General features: G+C 46.1%; 1 protein-coding gene across 4 annotated transcripts in view; it reads left to right on the top strand.

The window, feature by feature from the left end:
• The window catches only part of KMT5B (lysine methyltransferase 5B), a 57880-nt gene that overhangs the window by 1020 nt on the left and 40168 nt on the right, over nt 1–16692 (top strand). The gene's annotated exons all lie outside the window — the stretch shown is intronic.

The raw sequence follows: 16692 nt of genomic DNA, 5'->3' as shown, positions 1-16692 counted from the left end.
CGGGGGGCGCGGGCCCTGCAGTGGGCGCCGCGGCCGGAAGGGAGCGGTAGCGGCCGCCGGGCAGCGCCGGGCCGGCCCGCGGCCGCACGAGGGGAGCAGCCCCGCCGCTCGCGATTGGGGGACTCTGTTTTCCCTCTTCTCCAATGGGCAGCCGTGAACCGTCTCGCCCAATCTGCTGTCTCCGCCGCGCTCAACTTCGGGTTGTTTTTGTTTGGGCTGGAGCCTCACTCCTGGTCTCCTCCCGGGCCCGTCCTCCGCCCCGCTCCGTGCCTTCTCCTGACGGCAGCCCCGGCACCTTGGCCCGGGCTGGCTTCCCTGGCCCCGGCCTCCCCCCGCCCCGTGCGCTTCGGCCCGGTCCCCCTCGGTCTGTCGGCGTCTCGGGTCCCGAGGACACGGTCCCCTACATCCTGGGAGATGATGAGCCGCGTCAGCCCCAACTGTGCGATTGGGGGAAACGTGAAGAAGGTTACAACTGGACCCGACTTGTTGGGACGGTATAGAAGCACTTGGGACCCAGAGAAAGTCACTCTTTGTCGGTTTGGGTTCCTTTGACCCAGTTTTGGAGCTCTGGCTTCCGACCCATTGAGTAGGGGTAACTTTTTTAAGAATACCGAGGAGGCGAACGTGTGTTCTTTGAAATTTAAGTTTTTCAGAACTTGCCAAACGAAATTCTCTCTGGCGGCGGGTGGAGGTGGGGGGGATCTTTATTTAGAGTAGGACGGAGAGGAATTGATTGGTTGTGATTGTGCTGCTTTTCATCAGGACCTTTTTCAGATGTAAAGCGTTTTGATATAAAGTACAGTGGAGCATGGCTTAATAAGATCATTAATGGAAACAGTTGCCAGCTGAAGCTTTTTTTTTCCCTTCCCCCTTTGGTCTTTAATAGTAAGAACACGCCTATAACTTTTGGTGATTAATTGTCCAAGTGTAAGCATTGACTTTATTTTGGGGGCTTCAAAATCACTGCAAATGGTGATTGCAGCCATGAAATTAAAAGACGCTTACTCCTTGGAAGGAAAGTTATGACCAACCTAGATAGCATATTAAAAAGCAGAGACATTACTTTGCCAACAAAGGTCCGTCTAGTCAAGGCTATGGTTGTATGGATGTGAGAGTTGGACTGTGAAGAAAGCTGAGCGCCGAAGAATTGATGATTTTGAACTGTGGTGTTGGGGAAGACTCGAGAGTCCCTTGGACTGCAAGGAGATCCAATCCATCCTAAAGGACATCAGTCTGGGTGTTCATTGGAAGGACTCATGTTAAAGCTGAAACTCCAATACTTTGGCCACCTCATGCGAAGAGTTGACTCATTGGAAAAGACCCTGATGCTGGGAGGGATTAGGGGCAGGAGGAGAAGGGGACGACAGAGGATGAGATGGCTGGATGGCATCACCGACTCGATGGACGTGAGTTTTCATGAACTCCGGTAGTTGGTGATGGACAGGGAGGCTTGGAGTGCTGTGATTCATGGGCAAAGAGTCCGACAGGACTGAGCAACTGGGGGGAATCAGTTTTGCCTGAAATCATCACGGATAATTTGTACCTACCAGCAAATTGAAGAGTTACTTGGTATAAGACACAAGTTTACTTTGTAGCCAAATGTTTATCCCTTCACCACAGGTGTGGTCCTGTCACTGTGGGGCTCACTAGATTCCAAGATTAAAGTCCACAAACGCTTTGATCCCAGCTCATGTGGGAACTCAGGCCCTTTTTCCAGTTTCTAATCACTCAGCACTGTCTTCTAAGGTCGGAGCTCAAGCCCCAGCAGTTTCCCCTTCTGCTGTCTTTTGATCATGTCTTGCCCAGCACTCCTGCACTCCCGACCCCAGAATGACACTCCTCAGAAGGGCCTCATGAGAGTGTGACCTTCTGGGTACCTCTTCCACACCAGCCAGAGCTCTTACACAGGTGCAGAGACAGCCCTCAGGTTAGAAGGCATACCTCCTGTGTGTTCCCTGAGCAGTTGTTACATTGAATTTGGTTATCTACCTGCCCGGCCTGTCTTTTTGGTAGCTTATTGAGTTATCTTCTCTGCTCAGAGCAGGTGCTCAATAGACACTTGATGAAAAATAGTAATTTATTAATATAGCTTGGTGATTTATATGTAGCTCTTCAAAATACCTGCATTCTACTATTATTACAACGTTGTCGTCGTCTCAAAACCCCTTAGTTTGAGAGCGAAAGTTATAATGGGGATATTTACTCTTCAAGAGGAGAAGAAAGTAGGGCTTAATTTTTTACCCATAAACTTTGAAACTAAACTCAAAAGTCATTTCCCAGTGCTGTCTTGCCTGTGTTTTCATTCATCTTCTTGTGCATGCTGAAGTGCTTATGTTTTGAACTCTCCACACCGGAAGCAAATAGCAGTGGGCAGTGTGGGGGTCGAGCGGAATATGCACGTGAAGGAAGGGGCTGCAGGTGGCTTGTGTCTTTGAGCTTTGAGCTTTGTGGGTGGGGCAGGTTGGCTTACACGTTTTCCCTTGGGTCCTATGTATCTGGGATTGAATCTGGTTTCTGTTAGAGTGTGTTTGTGGCCTTGTAGGACATGAGCGTGTGCCCGGATTGTGTTGCAGAGTCACTTGTGTGTGTAGCATGGTAGCAGCTCCCCGTCCACAGGAATGCCCTTCACACGGCTTAGGAAAGCAAATCCTTTCAGACACATGCTGTCGATTCTGTTATCCTGTGCTGCCTGCCTTGTATGAGCTTTACTTTCTCTCCTCTCATAAAATCCTTATTTGGTGGGCAGGAGCTACAGGTTTCTGTCAGCCCTGGAACACTAATTGCTAAGTTTTCCACACATTGTTAAAGATGGGGACTGTGTGTCTTTGTTCCACTGTGTATCTTAGTTCCACAGATACACTGAGGAAATGAAGGAAGAGAGCGTGGATAGCTGTGTCTCAGGTGGAGCTCTGTGCAGTAGAAGTTTTATGTGTAAAGATGTAACTCAGTTTTTTGGCCTGATTTTTAGTTACTTTTTATTTGGAGGGAAAATGTATTTGCTGATGTGTCTGGGTGTAGGATATGGTTTTAATTGCAATAAAAAGCAATTAAATCTACTACTGTGTAAAGCTAGCCAGTGCACTTTAAATTTCAAGTATCAGGAGTTCTAACCATTAAACAGTGATTTGAAAAGTAACTTTTCTTGGATAGACTGTCAACTTCGAAATCTTAAAAAACATACTCTGAAGCTCTTAAGCATGAAATATGAATTGAACCCTGTGGTTTCATGACCGAGCTCCATGGAACAAGCTGTACAAGGAAGGGTCCTAGTGAACAAGTCAGGAGTTCCACTGGGCTTAGGCAAGTTTCACAACTTTCTTTAAATTCTATCAATTCTACATTCCATTCCCCCCAACCCCCCTCAAAAAAAAAAAAAAACCCTTTACAAATCTGGTTTTATTTTAGTTCTTACTATAAGCCCTTTCCCCGTAATTTGGTGTTTCCTAGAAGATTAGACAGAGAAGGCAATGGCACCCCACTCCAGTACTCTTGCCTGGAAAATCCCATGGATGGAGGAGCCTGGTAGGCTGTCCATGGGATCGCTAAGGGTCGGACACGACTGAGCGACTTCACTTTCACTTTTCACTTTCCACTTTCATGCATTGGAGAAGGAAATGGCAACCCACTCCAGTGTTCTTGCCTGGAGAATCCCAGGGACGAGGGAGCCTGGTGGGCTGCCTTCTCTGGGGTCGCACAGAGTCGGACACGACTGAAGCGACTTAGCAGTAGATTATAAGTGTTGGTTGAGAGGAAATGGTCATGTTTAACCAATATCTTAACTCTGTATTTTTCTACTAATGTGACTGGAGTTTGTCTTTGTCCAAATCAGATTACAGAAAGTCTGAGTAACTTTTCACTTACAAATGTATCTTGTTTTATTCAACAGACACGTCCTCAAATTTTAGTCATGCACATCTTACTTAACTTGCTTTACAGGACTTTACTATTTTAAAGGTGTGGAATAGAGAGAATCCATCTGTGCAGGAAAGACTCATTACTTTGTTTTTCTAAACCCACATTAATGTCTAGTTTAAAAATAACACTTTTCTTTTGATCCCCATGTTGCTCAGAGGCAGTGGATATATTGTCTATATAGTTGGTGATGGAAGCAGAATTGTTTGTGTTAATTCTAAAATATTCTCTCTGAATGGAAAAAAGTCACTGATTTAGATAGTCATTGATGCTCTGAATTATGTTTTGCTTCATGATTTTCCTCCCATTGGGTTGAAGGGCTCCTGGGGCCACTGGAGGACTTTGGTCATTCACTGCCTCTGTCTCCCGTGCCAGCCACATTGGGGGCTGGCAGTGTCTGCGTGAGACAGACGCAGATGCAAGCACTGCATGGTCTTCTCTGAGGACGTGCATAATTTCATAGTATAGCTAGACGGACATTTCCGGGGCTGGATGAAGGGCCACTGGAGTAATAATCGATACCTGTGTTCCAGTCTGCTCCTCCTTATTTGTTTAAAGCATTGATGGAGCCAAGCCTTAGTTTCTTCATCTGTAAAATAGCTAAACATTGATCTCTGACATCACTTGCAATTCTAAAGTGTACTCTCTTACACTTAATCACCATCCATTTTCTCACTTCTAAGAGCTAACTTAATCACTTTGCCATTTCTCCAACTGGTTTACATAGTCTTTCCTCCTTGTTTTGAAATATTATTAAGTTGATGGTACAGCTTACAGTCAGGCTTCCCTGGTGGCCCAGTGGTAAAGAGAGGAGAGATAAAAGTGCAGGAGATGCAGGTTCAATTCCTGGGTCAGGAAGATCCCCTAGACAAGCAAGTGGCAACCCATTCCAGTATTCTTGCCAGGAAGATCCCATGAGGAGCCTGGTGAGCTACAGTCCATGGGGTTGCAAAGAGTCAGACATGGCTCAGCGAGGACACACACAGCTTACAGTCAGTCGGGTTTTAGAATTTGGAGACGGGGATCCCAGAAGTTTGATTCTTAAGGTCTGTATGGCTCCCACCTCTCTGTGGCTCCTATTTGTCAATTGCATTTCTGCAGGATGTCCTATTTTCTGTATTATGAGAGCACACAGACAAAAGAGCAAATGATAAGCCTCTTTGTGGGTGATGCACATGTGACTTCAGTCTGGAAGTAGTCCTCCCAGACTTAAGCCAGGACGCTCGAGTTCTAGACCCACGCTAACTGTTTAAGGCAGCTTGACTTGAGGAAGGCAACTTCATTCTGAGCTTCAGCCATCTCATTTGTAGTGATAATACCTGTATCACCTAGCTCATAGTGTTGCCAATCTGGGGAACCCTTGTTAGGTTCCCCAGATTGAAACAAACAGCTGACTTGGGCGTCTTTATAGGAGCACCCGGTCTGTAGATCTCTGTGACACTAGGATTGCCTCTCGGGTCTAAGGCAGAAGAGCCCTTCAGGTGGAGGTCATTCTGCTTCTGTTCTGCTCTCTTTCTGTCTGCTCATCAGATACCTGGCTTTCTCAGGCTTCCCTTTGGTTTTGCAAAGGTCCCCCGCTCCGTAGTTGCCTTGTGCAGTTTCCCGAAAGCTGAAACTCTCGTGCGCCCTCTAGTGTTTCCTGGATGCAAGCAGTATTCCAGCACCACGAACAGTGCCTAGTGGCTCCGGGTAGTTTCTTGTTGAATACTGGATGGAGTTGATTCTCCGTCTGCAGAATGAGTCATTTTGTCTGTCTCATTTTTAACAAGGTGAAATATCTGATACAGTTTAACCTCTGAAGAGTATTTTCAAGAAAAGCCCTTATGTTGCATGTTGTGAAGGGATATGTATATTTGGCAAGAAAACCAACTTACTGTTAGGAAGATGGAACCCCCTCCCCCCCCCCACCTGCTGAAGAGTAAAGGGGGCTGATCCTTTAGCCAGTAGACGCTGGAGCTAGAGAGGCCAGATACAAACCCGCTTCTCCCTTCCCCTCAAAAAAGAGACAAAAAGACACCTCATTCAGAGGAGGATTTAGACCAAGCCAGTTGCCTCAGAAAACATTTGTTTGTGGGTGTAAATAGACACCAGAGTGTCTTTGATCCAGAAAGGGGATTGGGCCTCTGTATTCGCGCTGTTTGGTTTCTCCTTGGTGATCCTCCAGTTGGAGGTTTGCCCCACGTTAGTCTCTCCTGTATCCTGCTTGTCTCCTTTATCGCTCTTACCAGAACTCACCGTTTCATACCTGCTTGTCACTCGTCTCATGCTGCACTCTGAGCTCTGTGAAACCAGGAGCCATGTCTGTTTTGTTTTAGGGTCTTCCTCATCACCTATGAGGCAAAATATGTTTAAAATTTTGTTTGAGTCAGGCTTACATTGCTTTCTTGTATGGTCAAGAGTGTATATGTAGTCTTTTAACGTGGCCTTTTGTTTTTTCTCATTCTCTTAAGGCTTCCTCTTATTTGTGAAATGAGGGAGATAATAGTCTTATAAGTTATTGTATACTTTTAATGTTTTATGTTACAAATTGTGTTGTATAATTTGCTATTTTATTGTGTTTGTGAATATTAAAGACCTATTGTATATGGAAGGTACTGTGATAGGGATAAATGATATGATACATATGAAGTTATTGGCACAGTTCTTGGACCATAGTGCGAGCAGCCAGGTGGCCCCTGTGGTGCTCGGCTCCCCGCTCGTGTCTGAGCGGACGCTCGCTCAGCTGTGTGTCCGGCACCGGTGCACACTGAGCAGCCCGCACCCCCAAACACTGTGAGTTGGGTGCTCCTGTGCAAGGCCTGTCTGCCTCTCAGGATGCCAGTGTGTGCTTCTGGCTTCTTTTCTTTTCTCATCACTCCGCTTTTATTTCAGTGGCCATGATAAAGCTCAGAAAGTCTTCTTTTTGGTGTCATGTGTTGGTAGCATATTACTTTGTCAAGAAGTGGCAAGTCTGTGGCTTAGACAGCGTTGAATTGCTTGCTGAGCTGCAGGCTCCTGTCGCGCTGCCGCCCAGTCTCGTCCAGCTCTCTGTGGCCCCATGGACTGTGGCCCGCCAGGCTCCTGTGCGCATGGGATCCCTTCAGGCCAGAAAACAGGAGTGCAGCGCCGTTTATTACTCTGTTCACAGCCGCTTCTCTCCTGAGTTTCAGCATCTTAGGACGCTGGGTACTGCCCCTCCCTCAAATTTAGCAAGTCCAGACTTTCTCATCTTTCCTGCAAATGTGTTCCTTTTTCAGTCCCTAATGCAGTTAATGGCCATCTTGCAGTCTCCCCAGCTAAAACTTGTGTTCCAACTAGAGACCTCTGACGTGAGTTCCTTTCTGTCCCTCAGCGCCTGTATCTGATTTCTCACTAAGTCTTACCAAGCTTGTATTTGAAACATGAAACCTTTCCTCTCTTCCCATCTACTGCTACTTTTCCTTGCATTTAATTCTTTTAAGTGGTCTCTCTGCCTCCAGTCACATGCTTTTCCACTAGTGGGATACTTCCTGTGAGTATAGTTGAGCATATTCTCTAGTCTTTCATCTGTATAACTGGGGGGGGAAATAAAGTACCTACTTTACGGGGCATGACAGTTACATGATAAAGTTAATTTAGGAAGCACTAGGGGAAAGGGAAGGCTTCTCTGGTGGCTCAGTGGTAAAGAATCCACCTGCCAACACAGGAGACAGGATTTGATCCCTGGGTTGGGAAGATCCCCCGGAGAAGGAAATGGCAACCCACTCCAGTATTCTTGCCTAGGAAATCCCATGGACAGAGGAGTCTGGCTGGCTACAGTCCATGGGGTCACAAAGAGTTAGACTCAACTTAGTGACTAAACAACAGCAAGTGGATGGAGGAAGTATTATTGTTTTAAGAAATGGAGTTATAGTAAGAAAGATAATGTTTTATCAGATACACAACAAAGTATATTCATTCTATTGTATCCAAATCTATAGTTCCTCTGACTGTTAACATGTGAGGTATATTCAGTGATGTTTAATAATACATTGCTGCCGGAAGTCACACTCCTCTTCAGGAGCAATAGGAAAAGCAGAGCTGATCTCAACTCTATCATAAATGAGCGCCTTGCTCCTTTTTATTTTCTTGAAACTTTATACTTTTTCTAATGGATGAGGTGTGATTTTTTTTTTTTTTCCTTGTGGGGATTATGGTAGGATGAGGAACGGGGAACTTTGTTTGATTCTTGAAAGTTTTGTGAATGTATATCAGCATGCCTGGTCTTTTCTGTTTCTTCCTTAGTTACATGAAAAGAGGAGATACTTGGAGACCATTGTAATAGCAGTTTCTGCTCATTTAATCCTTGTGCGGGACTTCTCTTCCTTTTACTAATGAGACATTAGCGAGGTTGAGTGACTTCTCTGTGGTCACATTGCTGGAGAGTAATGAATTGGGGCCAGGGTGGGCCCCGGGCGCTCTGCGCCCTCCCGAGCCACAGCTCGCCCCGGGGTGTGTGTTGCCCTCTGCCCAGTCTGCCACCCGGCAGCCTCAGTCTTGGCTCAAGACTTGGACTCAGCCCAGGATCCACGTTTTTTATTTTTCTCACCCTTGTCTTTGCCCATAAGAATCGATGAGTCTTTGTTCTACTTCCCTCAGAGCTTCTCGGGAACTGTGGACTGTGCTTACAGGGTCTTGCCACTAGGTGTCATCTGTTGATAGAAGAGTAAAATGCGGTTTGGGTCCCAGAGAGGAGGGTAACAAAGGAAGCGTCCTTGATTTTGTTTATGGGCACTCCTAGGTGAGCAGGTGGAGCAAATGTGGAGAAATAGGGAAGGAGATTGGGGGCAGAACTTCCCTCGGCAACCACATCAGCTAAAACCTTTAGAGGTAGCTGCCGAGACAGTTGGAGGCACAAATCTTTCTTACGTAGAATCCTTTGTTGTGATACATATGGTGTACGTAAATAAGGTGCTTTGAAGCAGTATTTTCTGTAATGAGGAGTTTTACATGCTCAGCTGTAGATCAGTGGCCGAATAAGTGTTAAGTGTTGTAAACATCTGATTGTAGACCTACCAGTGGTGGCTCTTTTGCTGTTTAAAATGGTCTGCTAAATGAAAAATTTAACAGGTTTAATTTTCACCTCTTGTTGTAAACATATATAAATATGTAATGTTCAGTATGATGCTTCTAAGGAAGGTCTTGGTTAACAGTGCATGAGTAATTCGATGTTTAGTTGAGACACCAATTGTATCTTCACAATCCATACAGCTCTCTCTGTAGCTATGTTGATACCTGCAGTTGAAGGGGGAAATGACTCTTAAAAATGTATTTTAACAACTGTTTAAAGGTGCTTAACATCTCCTGTAATGTGTTGGAATTTCATGCCTTTCTGGAGTCTAGCTGGAATGCATGTACACTTCGGTTTACCTTTTCACGGTCTCCGTATTGCTTTCCTGGGTGTGCTGTAAAATACCACAGAGGTGGTGGCTTGTAACAGCAGACGCGTCTTCTCTCACAGCTCCAGTGGACCGGAGTCAGGGGCTGGGTGGGGCTCCCTCCGGAAGCTCTCAGAGAGCCTTGTTCTTGGCCTCCCCCAGGGTCTGGTGTCCGTGCGTTCCTTTGCCTGTGGCTGCCTCTCTCCAGTCTTTTCGTCTTCTCAAAGTGTATGTGGTGTCAAATCTCCCTCTGCCCTTCCCTTTTAAGATCACTTGTGATGACATTTACGGCCCACCGTGATAATCTCTTTCATCTCAAAAATCTGATTTAATCATATCTCCAAAGACCTCTTTCCTTGTAAACTAACATTCACAAGTTCCAGATTAAGACATGATAGCTATCTTTGGCAACCATTTTCCAGCCCTTTCGAGAAGTTATTGCAACCGGTAACCTGGTTCCATTCCTGGGTCGGGAAGATCCCCTGGAGAAGGGAACGGCTACACACTCCAGTGTTTTTGCCAGGAGAGTCCCATGGACAGAGGAGCCTGGTGGGCTACAGTCCATGGGGTCACAAAGAGTCGAACACGACTGAGCGACTTTGACTCCACTAGCAGGATTAGTGACGCCATCTCTAGCTATCCTTTTATCCTGACCGGGTGGCTGGAGTATTATTGTGCATTGGTGGGGAACTGCTGCCTTCAGGCACCATCCTCTTGCTGGTCTGAGTGGGGTTTCGCCTCCTGAGACTGCTTGAGAAAGCTGTTGAGTTGACTGAAGCAAGATGCATATGAGCTTGTACAAAAGCTGGAAGAGAAAAGCAGAAATGATACTTTTTTAATAGCTCTTTTACACGTGTAAAGACCCATTCTTTGCTCTTTGGTGCTAGATGCCCGGTGAGCACGGAATCTGCATGACAACTCCAGATTTGGAGCAGCGCCCTGCCCTAGGTGAGGGCTTTCTGCTGAATTTAGGAGAATAACCATCCCTGAGATTTCTAGCACTACCACTGGTTGAACTCTGACAGGTCATCTGAATTCTTGAGATTTTTTTCTGGCAGTGTTGACAGGAGCACGTTTTAAGGTTACAGGTGTGGCCGCTTTCCTGGTAGTTTTCTGACATTGGCAATGCACGGTTACCCTGACCAACTGCGTTAAAGTCTGAACAGTGGCGGAGCAGTGACCCCAGACGCTTCTGGTGGCTTTGCGAGGCTTCAGGTGGTCTCATTGCGTGAATTATTACTGGAGGATTCCGTGGAACCTCAGCTATATGTTGGATGCAAGTGAGTTTGGAATAGCCGTTGACAAAGGCTGACAGAAATTCTTCGGCAGGTATGTTATAGAGCCCTGTTGTCCTTTCAGACTTGAAAGAACGGATAAGCGATATGTAGCAGTTAGGTTTGCGGCTGGAGAAGGGGTGCGGTGCGCGTGGACCTGTGCCGTGCTGGGCCTTGTGATGGGTTCCAGTGATAGGAAGGTGTGCCTCACCTTGGTCTCGCTGTGTGGGAGAGGCAGGCGTCATCGAGGAACACATGAAGAAGTGAGTACGGTTGTGATGAACACCGTGAAGGAGAAACGCGGAAGCACGTATCGGGCAGTCTGCTGGGCGCGCTGACGGCAGAGCTGGGGTGTGCTCTTTGTTCTTTTGGGGTGCGTGTCTGCTTGCTGTTTCTTCTTTGGACCATGCTTTCTTTCATTTCTATGCCTTTTATTTGTGTTTGTCTTCTTGTGCTTATTTGAAATATAAAGCTCCTGGAAGTCTGGCGTTGTGACAGTGTGAGCATCAGAGTCCACAAGCATTGAAAACTTGTAGAAGGATTTCAGTGACATTTTTTCACTTCCCATCTGCCTAGAAGTCTGGTTTTAATGGCTGTGAGTAAAGTTTTAGAAATTGGCGTTAACTTACATACACATGGATGATGCAGAAGGATTTCTGTGAGATCTGTTTTATTTTCCTTTTTATACTTATTCTTTATTACAAAAGTAGTATATGCTCATTTTGAAAAGTCAAACCTTTTGAAGAATATGTCATGTAACAGTCAAAAAATTGCTTGTAATCTCTTTCTCCAAAATAAGACTGTTAACTGTTTGGTGTATTGAATTGTTTCCTTAGCAAATTGTAACTGAATCACATGAAAAATGTTTGTTCTGCTTTTTCTCAGTAAAGATTTTCAAAAGTCCTCTAGCAAGCTAGAGCCTGCTTTTAAAAACGTGTCAATTTTTTCATTTCAGCCACTTGGGAAATTGTTTCCTTGTCAATGGATAATTTCTCTAAGATAAACTACCTTCAGACAAGTTCAGTTAGAAACTGGTTAGAGAGTTCTTGGTGATGTTACCAAAATTGCGTCAAAATTTTTGGTAGTCTTTCAGAATTGATGTTTTCATTTTTATAACAGATTTTTAAAAATCCGGATTTGTATTTAGGATATTCAATGAAAAATTCCTGTCCAAAAGTTTTAAGTGAAAAAGAACTGAAACTAGAGTTCTCAAATTGGAGATGAGCAGCTGAGTTCAAAGGCATGAACAGTTTGGGTCCTTGTGAGTGTGCATAAAGGACACTCTGACAGTGGGAGTCTGGAAGCATGTTGGCATTTGCTGAGGGTCCCTCACTGGACACACTGTTGATGAGGCAACTCGGTGCTTTCTTTGGAAACTTGAATTTCAAGTATTAGATGGAGTGGGCTGTTTGTTTTTTTTCCAATTATAAAGAAATAGGTTCACTGTAAATGTTTTGGGGAAAAGTCTTTTTTATATTAATCCTGTTCCCCCAAAACAGCCATTGCTTTCTGTTGGTGATTTGGAATTCATGATAGGGGTATGTGTGTGTGCGTGCTTTTTACCTTAGTGGTATTAAAATGTGATCAAACTTTCCTCTTTAAACACAACTCTAAAGAATTCTTTAAATGCTCTTCTCTTTAAATGCATCTCTTGTTTTAGCATTTTTCTGGTGAGTTTTGTATCATCATGAGTGGTGTGCCCTTTTCTTTACATTTGAATTCTCCAGGTCAGAATACTTTCCCTTCTCCAGGGGCTCTTCCCAACCCGGGGATTGAACCCCGGTCTCCTGCACTGTGGAGAAGGCAATGGCACCCCACTCCAGTACTCTTGCCTGGAGAATCCCAGGGACGGGGGAGCCTGATGGGCTTCCGTCTATGGGGTCGCACAGAGTCGGACACAACTGAAGCGACTTAGCAGCAGCAGCAGCTCCTGCACTGTGGGCAGATTCTTGACCAGCTGAGCTACAAGGGGAAGCCCTTTACATTTGACAGTAGAATCTGAAGCACGGGCATCCTTCCCTACCTGTACTGGTCCAGTGAACCCCTTCCTGTTGCTTCAGTGTCAGGTAAACACCCTGGTGAGCTTCCCTGGTGACTTGGTGGTAAAGAACCCACCTGCCAATGCAGGAGACACAAGTTCAATCCCTGGGTGGGGAAGATCCCCTGGAGGAGGAAAGCAAGCCACTCCATTATTCTTGCTGGGAAATCCCATGGACAGAGGAGCCTGAATAACGACAAGAAGAAACCCCAGGGGCGGGTAGGGGTAAGGGAAGGTGTCCCGTCCCAGAGCACACTGACAGTTGCCCGGTTGTGTCACTTTTGTGACACCTGTGAAAACGGGGCAAAGCCTTGTACAGACACTTTGGAATTCTGTCCATCAGCATACTCAGGTGATTTTAGTCCCTTCCTGATAACTAGTAAATCTGTTTATTTAAAAACAACAGAACAAAGATCCTTAAAAACTCTCAAAGCATGCTGGTCTCAAATTGACCTATTCCCACCCTCTGAATGTTACAGATATCTTTTCTGGTACCTGAAATTTAGACTCTCTTTCTCTTATTTTAAACAAATGGAAAGAACTTAGGACTCTCTTTACTCATGATTCTTTATATTCCTTTCTGCCATCTAGTTCTTTCCCCGTGAGCTCATGTTTCAAGACATCATGTCTGTTTCAGAGATTCTTTGTCCTTTCCAAAAGAGGCTCACAGCGGCCCGGACCCTCAGAGATCTGCCTGATGAGCCCCGCAGCCTGTGCCCAGCCAGGCCTCCTTCCTGAAACGCGGGTCCCTGATTTACTCTTGCTTCGCCTCCTTCCTTACTCTTTGCTCCTCCTGGTGTCCTCAGCTGCTGTTCCATCATCTGGAGCTCTAAATACCTGGGCCCCCTTGGCCCCTCTGTACTTCCTCCCTAGGAGATTTCACTTGGTCCTGTGGTTTGACCTCTCACTAGTCCCCAGCTCCCAAGTGTGTACATCCAGCCTGGACCTGACCTCCAGGACCTTGTGTCCGGCTGCCTAGACATCTCTACTTGGACTCTTTTTAACAGATACCTCAAACACGACCAAACCAAACTCCTTCCCCCACAGCCCCTACCAAAACCTGACTTTCCTGTGGTCTTGAAGTGAAGTCGCTCAGTCGTGTCCGACTCTTTGCAACCCCGTGGACTGTAGCCCACCAGGCTCCTCCATCCATGGGATTCTCCGGGCAAGAATACTGGAGTGGGTTGCCATTTCCTTCTCTAGGAATCACCTGAAGAGACTTTTAAAAGCGCGGGTTGGGGCGTGGCTGGGGGAGGTTCCAGCAGGGTGTTTAAGTCTCTGCAGGTGATGGCTTACATGCAGTGAACACGGGCAGCGCCTATTTCATGCCGTCCACGAAGGTCAGCAGTGCCCCTGGCCCTTCAGCCCCTAGGCTCACCTCCCACAGACCCCCGGCTCACAGGAACATGTTCCCAGGGCAGAGGGGTGGGGAAAAACAGCCCCCCAGTCACCTCCATAACTTCTGATTCCCTTCTTCCATTTGCAAGCATATCTGAGACCCCTTTCTTCCACACAGTGTTAGCAAATCCTGTTTGTCAGCAAAACCTTCTGAAAGGACCCCTGAACTCAACCCCTTCTCCCCGGCTCTGCTACTGCGGGCCACCAGTATCCATCTCTCCTCTCATTTATTGCTGTGGTCTCTTAACTGCTTTTTCTCTCATCCTCCCAAATTATTAGTTGCTTAATTAGTGCTGCTCTTCTTCATAAGAGCAACCAGCAGAGGCCTTTACCACTCAGCTCCCATCCCTACTGTTTTCTCACTGAGAGTTAATGCCTAGGTCTCAGCCAGGGTTTGGAGGCCCCCTGTCAGCATTGTTTTTTCTGGGAACCTCCCTGGCCTGCCTCCTGCCCTCTGACCGCCTCCTTTGCTCCAGCTGCACGGGGTTCTGCTGGGCCTTCCTCCCAGCTTTGTACCTGCCCTTTGCCTGTGCTCGCTCTCCGGTTCTCCCCGGTGCTTTTCCCTGCCCCACCTGGGTTCCACCTAAAACACCCCCTGCCACTTAGAAATGGTTTTATTTTCTCCAAGGTGCTGGCGTTTATTTGCTCATTTGTCATTTTCCTGAGCTTTCTTCATTAGAATTTAAGCAGAGATGAGGGCAGAAGCCTTGTTTGCTGCGTCCTCAGTGACTGGAGTGTAGTAGATGTAATAGTTTTCGTGATTTTTTAACTGGGAAATCAGAACAGAGTGATTTGTAACTTGTTAGGCCATTTAAGGAATAGCCAGTACTCCTTTCTAAAAATTTTTTTTCTGCCAATTTTGGGATAAATTTGAGGTGATTTTAACTTCTAAATACAGCTCAGATACTGTCAACCAAGTCAAGACCATGGTAGTATTTCCATGTGAGCCTGCTGGGTTCCAGGCCCGAGAGACTGCAGCCCTCCTCTGTTGGGAGGGGGAGCCACCCTGTGTCTTGAGCTCCTGTTTCTCCTATGAAAGTACCTACCTGTGTTAGCTTTTCAAATTCCATCTCCACCTTTAATATGAAAGTGTTCTTCCAGCTCATCGTCCTGGGGGAATGATCATGCCAACAAGAGCAGATCCTATACTCATGAGGGCAGAGCAGACGATGACCTGATGATTAGTAGAGGGTATGTTATTGTGAGCTAAAATTTTATACATAGCTCCCAATCTGCTAGCTTTACTAAAACTGCTTTCACAGAACATTCATCGTGAGCTGAAGTCTTCTGCTGTAACGATAGCTGTTGTTGCCCAGACGAGTGGGGAGTGTTGGCGCCTCTGCTGGCGTGTGGAGCACGCCCAGACGTCCCTGTAGTGCGTTCATCTGGTGGAATCCAGCCACGCCTTCTGATCGGCAGAGTGCTTTGGTTCCTTCAGTCGAAATAAAATAGTATCAAGTGACTGCAATATACTTGAGACACCCCGGATTATGCATTTGCTCCTTTTTTTTGGTCATTAACCTACATTCAATTGAAATTATTTGTAAGTTAGAGTGGATCTCAGTCTGTTCTCCATGAACTGAGTTAGAGTGTACTACTAGAATGATTTATTGGTGAACTTTCTGAATTCTTGGGAGAAATTGGGTTGATAGGTATAATTTCCTCAAACTAAAATTTTTTATTCTTTAATTTTCCTTAAAAATTTGACATCTGTTCTTTGCCCTAGTAGATGAACAAGTAACTTAGAACAGTAGCTCAGACACTGGAGTTGCATCAGAGTCACCTGGAGGGCTTATTAAAGCACAGATTGCTGGGCATTGTCCCAGGTTTTCTGCTTTTTCCCTCTGACTGGGAGCTTGGTTGGGGCTGAAGGGTTCTCTGGGGAGGTGATTTGCTCTTTCTTTTGTCTCTTAATTCTGTCTAAAGCCACATTCCTCTTTTCTATTCCATATAGTTACCTTTTGTATCATTGAGGAGTATGAGGACTCCTAAAAGAGGCTGAAAAACACATTCTTTCATCATTGTCTGTAGGTCGTGTGTTATCAGTATGCGTAGACATTCTTGAGATGAACTTCCTTATTGTTTTCTCTGGAGGTACAGAGTCGGGGGTGGACCCGAAAGCACTGTGGTAGGTGTGCGGGAGGTTGCTGATGGTGAGAGCTGTGCCGCCTGTGCCAGCCCTGCTCCAGCTGCCAGTGCCAGCACAGGCACCTTGAGGAAGAGAGCTGGCGGTCAGGTTATAACTTACAGTCCAAAAAATACGGACGTGGCAGCTCCTGTGAGGTGGCTTAGATCACAGCCTAATTTATTCTTTCATCAGTTGAGCACCTTTGATCTACTCTGTGCTGTGCTAAGGAAAAGAAAAGTAGGTTCCTGACTTCAGGAACCCTCAGTCCCTTAAGGAGGCCGACTGTTGTTCATAACCCCATGGACTGCAGCACGCCAGGCTTCCCTGTCCTTCATTGTCTCCTGGAATCTGCTCCGATTAATGTCCATTGAGTCGGCAGTGCCATCCAACCATCATCCTCTCTTGGCTCTTTCTCCCCCTGCCCTCAGTTTTTCCCAGCATCAGAGTCTCTTCTGATGAGTTGGCTCTTCCCATCAGGTGGTCAGAGTATTGGAGCTTTAGGTTCAGTATCAGTCCCTCCGATGAATATTCAGGGTTGATTTCCTTTAGGCTTGACTGATTTGATCT

Source organism: Oryx dammah, unplaced genomic scaffold, assembly GCF_014754425.2.
Source record: "Oryx dammah isolate SB20612 unplaced genomic scaffold, SCBI_Odam_1.1 HiC_scaffold_15, whole genome shotgun sequence".
NCBI lineage: Eukaryota > Metazoa > Chordata > Mammalia > Artiodactyla > Bovidae > Oryx > Oryx dammah.
Note: the sequence above shows the minus strand (reverse complement) of the source record. Positions and strands in the feature narration are given on the sequence as shown.